Genomic DNA, 10,591 nt, shown 5'->3' with positions numbered 1-10,591 from the left:
GAGGGAGCAGTATCAATATCCTTTATTATGAAACCTTCCATCGCATGGGGTTGACAGATAAGAATCTTAAACCGTCGGACACTGTTTTCCATGGTGTGGTACCTGGTAAATCGGCGTATCCAGTTGGTAAGATAGCTTTGGAGGTTGCTTTTGGAGATGATCATGATTCAAGATCAGAGACATTGACTTTTTAAGTGGTGAAAATCAAGAGCCCATATCATGCCCTGTTCAGATGACCGACTTATGCTAAGTTCATGGCAAGGCCCTGTTATGTTTATCTGCAGCTCAAGATGCCGGGTCATAAGGGGACCATTACAGTGCACGGGAGTCGTAAGATTGCTTTGGAATGTGAAGAAGGTGATGCATCTTATGCTAAGTCGGTTTGTGCAACAGAGGAGTTGAAGTTCAACAAGGACAATGTTGATCCGGCAGATATGACTTCTTTGAAAAAGCCAACTACGGAGCATGATCCGGCCTTGAAGTTTAAATCAGTTGATGAGACGAAGTTGGTTGACTTTGTTCCTGGCGATTCATCCAAGGAGTTTAGCATCAGCTCAAACCTGGATCCGAAATAGGAAAGCACGCTCATCGAGTTCATCCATGAGAACCGGGACATCTTTGCATGGAAACCTTCTGACATGCCAGGTGTACCGAGGGAACTTGCTGAGAACACTCTTAATATTGATCCTAAGTTTAAACCGGTCATGCAGTTTCTCCGCCGCTTCAATGACGAAAGGTGTAAGGCTATTGGTGAGGAGGTAGCCCGACTCTTGGCAGCCGGGTTTATTGTGGAGGTTTTTCACCCTGAGTGGTTAGCTAACCCGATGTTAGTACTTAAGAAGAATGACACTTGGCGTATGTGTGTGGACTACACAGATTTGAACAAGGCTTGTCTGGCTGATCCCTTTGCTCTTCCTCGTATTGATCAAATCATTTATGCTACGACGGGCTGTGAGCGTTTGAGCTTTCTGGATGCTTATTCTGGTTATCATCATATCAAAATGGCAGTTAAGGACCAGGAGAAGACAGCTTTTATAACTCCCTTTGGAGCCTTTTGCTATGTATCTATGCCTTTTGGGCTCAAGAGTGCCCAGGCGACTTATCAGTGCTGTGTGCAGAATTGTTTCATGACCAGATTGGGCGCAATGTTCATGCTTATGTGGATGATATTGTGGTGAAGTCCAGAAATGAGGCGACATTGATAGCTGACTTGAATTAAACCTTTGATAATCTTCGGGTCTATAAGATGATGCTTAATCCGGCCAAGTGTGTTTTTGGTGTTCCAGTAGGCAAGCTCCTGGGTTTTCTAGTATCTAACAGGGGTATTGAAGCTAATCCAGAAAAGATAAAAGCTATTACGTCTCTGGCTAAACCGGCGTGTATCAACGATGTTCAACGTCTGGCGGGCTATATTGCAGCATTGAGCCGGTTTATCAGCCGTTTGGGAGAGAAAGCAATCCCTCTATATCAGATGATGAAGAAGACAGACAATTTTTTCTGGAATGATGCTGCTAATGCGACGTTTGAGGACTTGAAAAGCAGTTAGTTGAGCCACCTATCCTTGCTGCTTCGGTCGATAAAGAGCCGCTGTTGTTATATGTGGCAGCTAATGCCCGGGCTGTCAGTGTGGCCATTGTGGTAGAACGTAAGGAGGCTGGCAAGGAATATCCAGTTCAACGGTCGGTTTATTATATCAATGAGGTGCTCATTGAGTCCAAAAAGAGGTACCCACATTGAAAGAAACTGCTGTATGGAGTCTACATGGCAAGCCGGAAGCTTAAGCAGTATTTTCAGGGTCATCCCATCACTGTGGTCAGTTCTGCCCCTTTGGGAGATATCATCCAAAACAGGTAAGCAACAGGCCGGGTTGCCAAGTGGGCCATTGAGCTTGGACCCCACGGATTAAAATATATGCCTCGCACGGAGACCAAGTCACAAGCGCTTGTGGATTTTATCAATGACTAGGCAGAGCTACAGGCACCGGAAGAAAAGCCGGATCATACTTATTGGACTATTCATTTTGTGGGTCCACGCAAAAGGAGGGATCGGGGGCTGGAGTCGTATTAAACTTCCCACGAGGTGATAAGTTTTGTTATGTTCTCCGTTTAATGTTCCCTTGCACTAACAATGCAGCTGAATATGAGGCTTTACTCCATGTTCTTCGAATGGCTAAGGAGATGAATCTAAGCCGGGTTAAGTGCTTTGGTGACTCAGACCTGGTGGCTCAGCAAGTATCTGGTACTTGGGATTACAAGGACCCACTCATGGCAGCGTATCGTCGAGAAGTAGATATTGTTGCAGGTCACTTCAAGGGTTATCAGAATGACCATGTGGACCGGCGAAAGAATGAAGCGGCGGACGCTTTAAGCCGTTTGGGTTCCCAACGTAAACCGGTTCCACCCAATGTTTTTCTGGATGTTTTGCATAACCCGTCGGTCAAGCTACCTACAGAGGAGGATTTGGCTGTTCTTGACACGGGGGCTCAGTTAGTGGCAGCTCTTCATGTTATCCCGGATTGGACGGTCCCATATTTGGCAGATATGAACTAGGGCGAGTTGCCGGAGGATGAAACTTTAGCCAGGCTGATAATCTGGTGATCCAAGTCAATGACCATTATCAATGGGGAATTGCATCATTGTAGTGTAAAAGGGGCGTTTCAGCGTTGTGTGTCTCCTAAAGAAGGTTGTGAGATTTTGCGTGAGATCCACGAAGGAGATTGTGGTCACCATGCTGGTTCAAAATCCATGATTGGGGTCAGACTGATATGCACAAGTTATCCCTGCCCTGGGAAGGACCTTTTGTGGTCAGCAAGAATCTACACAACGGGTCATACTACCTTATCGATGTTCGAGAGCACAAAGACTCACGTAAATCAGAGGAGGAGACCCACCGGCCGTGGAATATAGCTCATCTTCGGCCTTACTACACCTGAGCCATAGGCTCCTCTTATGTACATATTATTAACAATGTATATATTATGATGATCAATATAATAAACTTCCAGTCTTGCTAAAGCGGGGCCTCTGCTGTTATTCCTTGAAAGGTTTTTTAGTTACATGGGGGCTTCTGTTTATAAAGCGGAGTTCTAATTACCCATTGATCAGGCTCATAAGCCACACATAAAAAACACTTGGGGGCTTGCCACCCAAGGTCAAAAGGAGGCAAAGAGAGCCTGTTGCAAAGCACAACTCAAACATAGGCGCCCATTGAGCACAGCTCAAAATATTACTAGGGGGCTCTTTGCTTCTACAAGAACCAAGAGTCTATAACCTTGTCATAGGCTATAAAAGCAAGGCTTGGAACTCAGGTGTATTCACCTAAAACCCCGGGTTATCCTGCCTTTTTAAGTAAGCCACTCCGTCCAGGTAATCCTGGTAGACCCGTCGAACGTTTGACAAGTCAATCTTATAAAGACCCTGAACTTGTCATAGTTAAAATGACGATTGGTTGGTGTGAGGTCCATCCTATAAAGGCTTTGTAAAATGGTTTAACTCAGTGGCCTGGCAGCCCATGAAAAGCCTCACCCTTTTTATATATTTTCTTCTGAAATCTCTCTTTTTGATATTTCTTTTGATGAGTTTTATACTAAACCGGTGTTTATTAACCCGGACTGGCTGTTGACTATATGTCGGCCGAACAAATTGAGAATATTGCTGGTATCTATTGACCCGACTTCGCTGTCGACTATAAGTCGTCAGTATACAATCAGATATAAACCGGTGTTGATTGACCCGGTCTGGCTTTGACTACAAGTCGCCAGTATGATATATGAATAATCCGGTGTTTATTACAACCCGGTCCGGCTTTACTCTAAACCGGCAAAACAGGATGGAGTTATCAGTACTCAAGATTTGGGTTATCACCCTTACTACAGAGAGTTGGTGAGCCAACGATGTGATTCAATGTCATAGGTATGATATATTTCATATTTGATTATCATTCAATACAGCCTGGTTATAAACCCGGATTATATGTTGGGCATTATGACTCGTCCGGTGATAAACCGCCAGGAAACTTTCAACTTGTTGCATGCAGAAACAGGTCAAATAAAGCTGTTAAAGATCATAAGCAGACATAAATCATGACGAATTAACAGTGTCATGCAAAGTGAATATGCACAATGGCATAGCAGACTAAGTGTTTAAACTAGCCTATTACAAGGCGTTTTGATGCCCAAAAGGATGATTTTTCTCAGCAAGTATTGTAGTACGCAGAAGATTAAATCGGCCTCCGGATCATGACTCTTCGCCAGGCTGGCTTGACGGTTGTGGATCATCCTGCACCAGTTCACCCTCCTCCTCTCTACCCAGTGGCTGGAAATCAATGGCCGTTGCTTATAAGGTTGGAGGGGTCAACATCAGGAGCATAGGTATGCTTACGGATTGGTGGGATCAGATCCTCCACATCATGAGTTGGCGCAGCAAGTCGTGTGTTGTCAGCATCATAAACGGGCTGATAATGAGAAAGATCTATTTCTTCGGCCAATTTGCTTGCTAATGGGTGCCTTTCCTTTGTCAGAGCTCGAAGATTGTCATTTTCAAACTCTGACCCATCTTCCTTTATGCTCAAATAGCCGCGTCCTAGATCAGCCTAGTCAAGATCTGGTATCCAGGCTTTAGCCCGGATTAGCGCAGTCAGAGAACCTGCTCTTGCAGCTGATCTTTTTAACTCGTCCAACCAGGCAGGCAACATGGACAGCTTCTCCAAAGTTTCTTTGATAAGGGTTGGTGGCGGTTTATTATGAGTAGCAGTTCAAACGATCCGTTGTGCACCGGTATATAACTGCTCTATAAGAGCATAAGCAGCCTTCAACTTCTTCTGCATATCAGATCCCAGGTGGGTAATGCGAGATCCTGCATCATTGAACATATTGATAAACCGGAAATTTATGGGATAATACATATTGAAGCTTATCATAAGGGTACTTACCAAACATAGCTGTTGTCATGGCATTGATTTGCCGCTTCAAGCCAGTCAATTCTTCTGCTACCGGTTTAAGAGCTGCTTCAACATCCTCCGCCCACTTTAGCAGAGTTGCTTTTTCCGCGTCCCATCCTGCTCGTTCGCCTTTAAAGCCTTCTTTTAGTTGTTCCATGGCTGCTAAAGCGCCAGTCAGCTCTTCTTTAGCCTTGGAAGTTTCTCCCTGCTGGGACTTAATATTTTCCGAAGGTCGGCGATTTGAGATTCTTTTTGGCTCACATCAGCCTGCAAGCGACATGTAATGAGTTAGTAGTGCATATTTGAAGTTCCAAGCACATAACAGGTTATACACGTGGCACTTGGGGGCTAATGCATATGGATTTTATCAAATGTCATTTTCAAGTCCCAAGCACATAACAAGTTATATGCTTGGCACTTGGGGGATAATGTATATTTGCTCAAGTCACAAGTATGGATTTTTCTTCGTCAATCGGTTTACAAAGAATGTTATCAAGCATTTTGGAAGTTTCATGACATAAAGGTACTGATTAATCCTAAAGGTATAAACCGATCCCTGGGGGCTACACAAGCAAAATTTGCAAGATTCATACTTCAAATCCCCAGTTCACGATGATATCATAAACCGGCCCTTGGGGGCTACGCAGGCAAAGTTGAAGTATTACGAAGTCCCGCTTCATGATGATATCATAAACCGGCCCTTGGGGGCTGCTGGAGTGGATATTAGAAATTAGACACAAGAAAAACAATTATGAAGAGTTAATAGTGTTTACCTCATATCGCTCCTTCATCAGGCCTACTAAACCAGCTTCATAGTCACGGCTTGTATACAGGCGGTTTAAGAAGTTGGAATGAATCTCTTGGGCATTTAGGTGGGCATAGCTGGATAAATCCATTTTCCACTAGCCCTTATCCATAGCAGAAAACTCTTCCTTGGCACTATTCTTTGATAAAGCGAGAGGATTGCCAGGGTGGTATGGCCGCCGCAAGTGACAAGGACATCATCTGATTAATCATTGGCCGTTTTGGCTGGGCTTGGCGGTTTATCTGCAGCTTTGGCCCGGTTTGGCGGGTCAGTAGCATGGCCAGCGGGATCATCTTCCATCGGTTCAGCAAATGTTTCATTATGTTCTGGTGGTGGATCATCATGTATAGTGTTAGTATTCGACTCAAATTGCTCTAGGATTTGTTCCGGTTTAGTAGTCGGGTTGTCATCAGCCCGATAATTCAATTTGTCCTTTTTGCTAGACCTGGCCTTGGCTTTGAAAGAAAAGGACATAAAGTTAATATAACAAACAAGTATAAAGCGTCAAGAGTTAAGTTTAAAGTTCTCACCCAGGAACAGTCTTTAGAGGAGGGAGTAGTGTGGCTGTTGATTCGCCCGATGATGAATGAGGTGTTCCATGATAGTTTGAATCAGACGGATTAAGAGGTTGCCTGAAATAACCTGCCTTGGGATAAGAAGTATAAGAAATATATGAGACCTCTGATCGACGTTTCCGGGTTGGAGTGTTTGGTAAACCGGCTGAAGTAACTACATGGCCGCTGTACTGGGCTGTGCGGCGAGCTTCATGCTGATGTTTCTTCAAAAGAAAGTTGGGATCCACATAAGCTAGAGAGTGTGAAAATTTTACTTTCCGGTTTGCTTGACGGATTTTCTATGCTGGTTGAGGATCTGAACCGAAGGAAAGAATAATTACCTCTACATCTTCAGCCCGACTAGCTTCAGTGTCCTCCTGATAAAGGTCATTGTCAATGAGGTGTATGAAAAATGAACCAAGAGAATCAAGTTCTACCTCTAGTCCGGATTATCAAGATCCTTGTCGAGGTTCGGCCCAGTGGATTCAGCTGTTTTCTTCTTAGCAGGTTTTTTGACAACCTTTGTCTTGGGACGAGGCATCTTTGCCTGTTTATCCTGAGGTTTCTTCTTCCAGAACGGATCATCACCTTGCCAAAGATTGACAAAGGTTATAAGAAACAGTTAAGAATATCAGGTACAAACAGGAGTTAGGCGATTCTTACAGCTAGCGGTTTATTCAAAACGTAGAAGGGACTTAGCCCTGTTTTGCTGCAAACAGCCACCGATTCATCTAGTATCTTTTTGATAGCCTCACTGATTTTAGCAACAGTTAACTGAATTTCAATGTGCCGTTGAGGGTCTTTCAAGTCCCCTGTATATTCCCACATTAAACTGGGACGACGGCTTAAAGGAAAAATACTCCAAGATATCCAGCAATGAACAAAGTCAATTCCTGTCAAACCATTAGCCACAAAGGCTGTGAGCTTGGCAAGTTGTGGTGCATATTTGGCCCGTTCCTTTGCAGTCAACCTTTGGGGAAATGGATGTGTGTTGGTAAGCCGGTGAGGACGATAAGCCGGCAGAGGATTCTCATCTTTAGGGGAGGTATCTTTGCAATAGAACCAAGTCTGGTTCCAATCCTTAGGATGACTATGATGCTTGGCATGAGGGAAGCTGACATCTTCCCTTTTTTGAATTGAAACGCCGCCAAGTTTTGTATTGGGCCCATCTACAAATTTGGTGCGGCGGTTTAAATAGAAAAAGTCCCTGAACAGTTCAATAGTCGGTTCTTCTTGCAGATAAGCCTCACAAAACACTTGAAAATTACAAATATTGGATACCGAGTTAGGTCCAATATCTTGAGGGTGGATCTGGAAGCTAGCAAGCACATCACGAATTTTTTTTGACACGGGAGGTTTAAAACCACGGCTTAGGTGATCAAAAAACACAACTATCTCGCCATCCTTGGGTGTAGGAGGATTTTCCAGACCGGGGGCATGTCAGTGGATTTCACTCTGCTTTGGTAAAGCGCCAGTGATAACACATCCTTTCATATCTTCTTCCTTAATCCGGGATGGAACCTAGTTACAAGCTTAGAAGGTCTTGGCCATTTCTTAGACAACCTGAAGGAAGGTTTGTGCCGGTTTAAGAGTCGTGGTTGACAAGCATAAAGCGTTGCAGGTTAAGAGAAAAGATTTTCCAACATGCAAAAATTGTTAAACCGGAGGTTAATGCTAGTATAAAGGATAAAGCAATTGGCGGTTTACAAGGGGACTAATGGTATGGCAGGTTATTTTCTAAAAGATAAACCACCTACATGGAGAATCAGAGTATAGATCTGAAGCTGAAAAATGACTAAGTGAAGAAGAACAAGTTTCACAGTTTTACATTAGAATTTCAGATCTACCGCATGTCAGGAAAAGGAAAATATGTAGACCTAAGGGTTGGTGCTTGAGCAGTTCATGAAGTTCTAGATCGGGTCTTTCTACACAAAAGGGATGAACTAAGGCCAAAAGAGGGACTATCATTGCTACCGCACAAAAGTGTATTATGTTTGGAGTCTATCATATAGGCTATAACAAAGAACATGGGAAAAACACTTCAAAGCTTCCATGAGCCTGTGCGAACCCTAAACGGATCTACAGAGCAAAGAAATAAGAACTCACCGAGACTGTTGAAAAGCGGAAGGGAGCCGCGGTTCTCCGGTCGAATCAGGTTGATGCAACGGCCGTTGTTGGGGTAGATGAGAAGGTTGATGGCGGTGGCAACGCTCGAGTGCTTAGGCGACGCGAGGAGGAAGAAAGACGAAGAGGCAAGGGGAGAAAAGGAAAGGGACCCTCGGCCCTATTTATAAGACGAAGGGATAAGCGATAGGCGCGGGAATCGAGGAGCCCAAAAAATGGATATGTCCCTGTAGCGACCAGACCTCAAACGGTCCAATCTCTCTGCTCAGGTGTCATCTCTGGATCAATAATGCTGACACCACACAGTACTTGAAGGATTTATAACAGAGTAACAATCACACACTTATTACATCGAGTGTCTCAAAAGAGAACTTATTACAATAAATATGGCTTAAGGCCATCTAATAACGATAACAGTGTAAGGCTTGGAAGATAAGTGAGTCCATCAACTCCAACGACATCACTGAGTATAGAACCACGACCTAAAGGCACCTTAATCATCGTCTAAAAAGTCTACAACATTAACGTTGCAGCCTGAAACGGGTCAGCACATGGAATATGCTGGCAATGTAACACATAGAGTGTAATGGAAGAATAAGGCTATACTACATGCATATTTGGCTGGTGGAAAGCTCTATGGTTACAGTTTTGCGTAAAGCAAATTTTTCCCTACTGCAAAGGAATAAATTTTATTTAACTATCATGGTGGTTGTTAAACATTGAGAATGGTTGATAGCATTCTCAATCCCAATTAAACATCATCATTAAACAAAACCCAACAAAATTAATTTTTGAGTAACATGATGAGATTCACATGATAATCCAGGTACTAGATACTCAAGATGTCCATAACCGGGGACACGACTAACCATGATTAGTTTATACACTCTGCAGAGGTTTGCGCACTTTTTCCCACAAGACTCGATCTCCTTCGTTGGGATTCTCGCACTACATGGTGTTTGAGAAACGGATGACCGAGACATAGTCTTTCAGAAGTGCTAGCACCTTACGACCGGGTAGACCATTACACCTAATTTCCCCTACATCTGCAAGTCTACCGCTGTAAGAGTTCGCACGACTTAATCAGCTATGCTAGAGCGCATAGTAGCTTGTGGCTGCACATGGAAGTTTCTAGCATGAATAATCACATGATCCCTTTGAGCTTGGGTGGCGGTCCAAAAGAAAACAGGCAATCGCTGGAATACCCAGGTGCCTCAATCCACCCAGATGTGTATTTAAGTTGCCACCTTAGATAAACCTTTAATTTAACAATCTCACATCTGTCATGGATTTCACTCACCCAATCCACGTATACTAGCATAGCATGGCATAATAAGCAAACGTAGAAGTAACTCCCAAAGGTTTGATAATAAGAGGTAATAGGTACTACCTCAACTACTTCCCAAACCCACAATTTAATTAGATCCTAATCATGCAATGTGTGAGGATTTATCTAATGCAATAAAACTGGGTAATTGGAAGTATGATCAAAGTGTTACTTGCCTTGCTGATGATTCAGGAAACCTAGCGATTCGAAGTAGCAAGCGGCGCACTCCGGATACTCTATCGCAAATAAACAAGCATACAATAAGTACTCAACTAATGAACATGTAAAACTCAAATAAGAGATCTAACTAGAAAGTTCAACTTAAGAACTCCGGTTAGCAAAAAGAATCAAATCGAATGAAGCAACGAAAAACAAACGGCAAAAGAAACAAGCTTCATTTATTATTCTGGATCTAGGGCAATACAATGGCAAAAACTTGTTTGAGTTGGTTAAATGGAAAGAGGGTTTCGAGACGAAACTCCAGGCGCTTGAATCGCCTGATTCCGATAAACGAGCGGAAAGTTATACTAGAACGAAAAACGGATCAGGAATCGCGATCAAAAAAATCGCGGATTTAATTCGAGAAAAAGAAAACGACGAACAGATTAATGAACGGACGTTTGTTAACTGAATCTAAACGATGAACGCGTTTGTTAAAACGAATGAATGTGTGAACGCTCGCTAATTAAATAAACCGGAAAACCGATCTATTTAAAATAACGAACTAAAAAAACCGATCGAAACCGACGGAAAACCGAACGGTTTTTGAGAAAAACCGGCAGCGGCGAGGTCTACCTCCGGCGGCTCCGGCGATTGTCAGCGGCGGCGGCGGGGCAGTGGGGC

This window comes from Triticum aestivum, chromosome 5A (assembly GCF_018294505.1).
Source record: "Triticum aestivum cultivar Chinese Spring chromosome 5A, IWGSC CS RefSeq v2.1, whole genome shotgun sequence".
Taxonomy (NCBI): Eukaryota; Viridiplantae; Streptophyta; class Magnoliopsida; order Poales; family Poaceae; genus Triticum; species Triticum aestivum.
The sequence above is the reverse complement of the archived record's forward strand: the minus strand, read 5'-3'. Positions refer to the sequence as shown.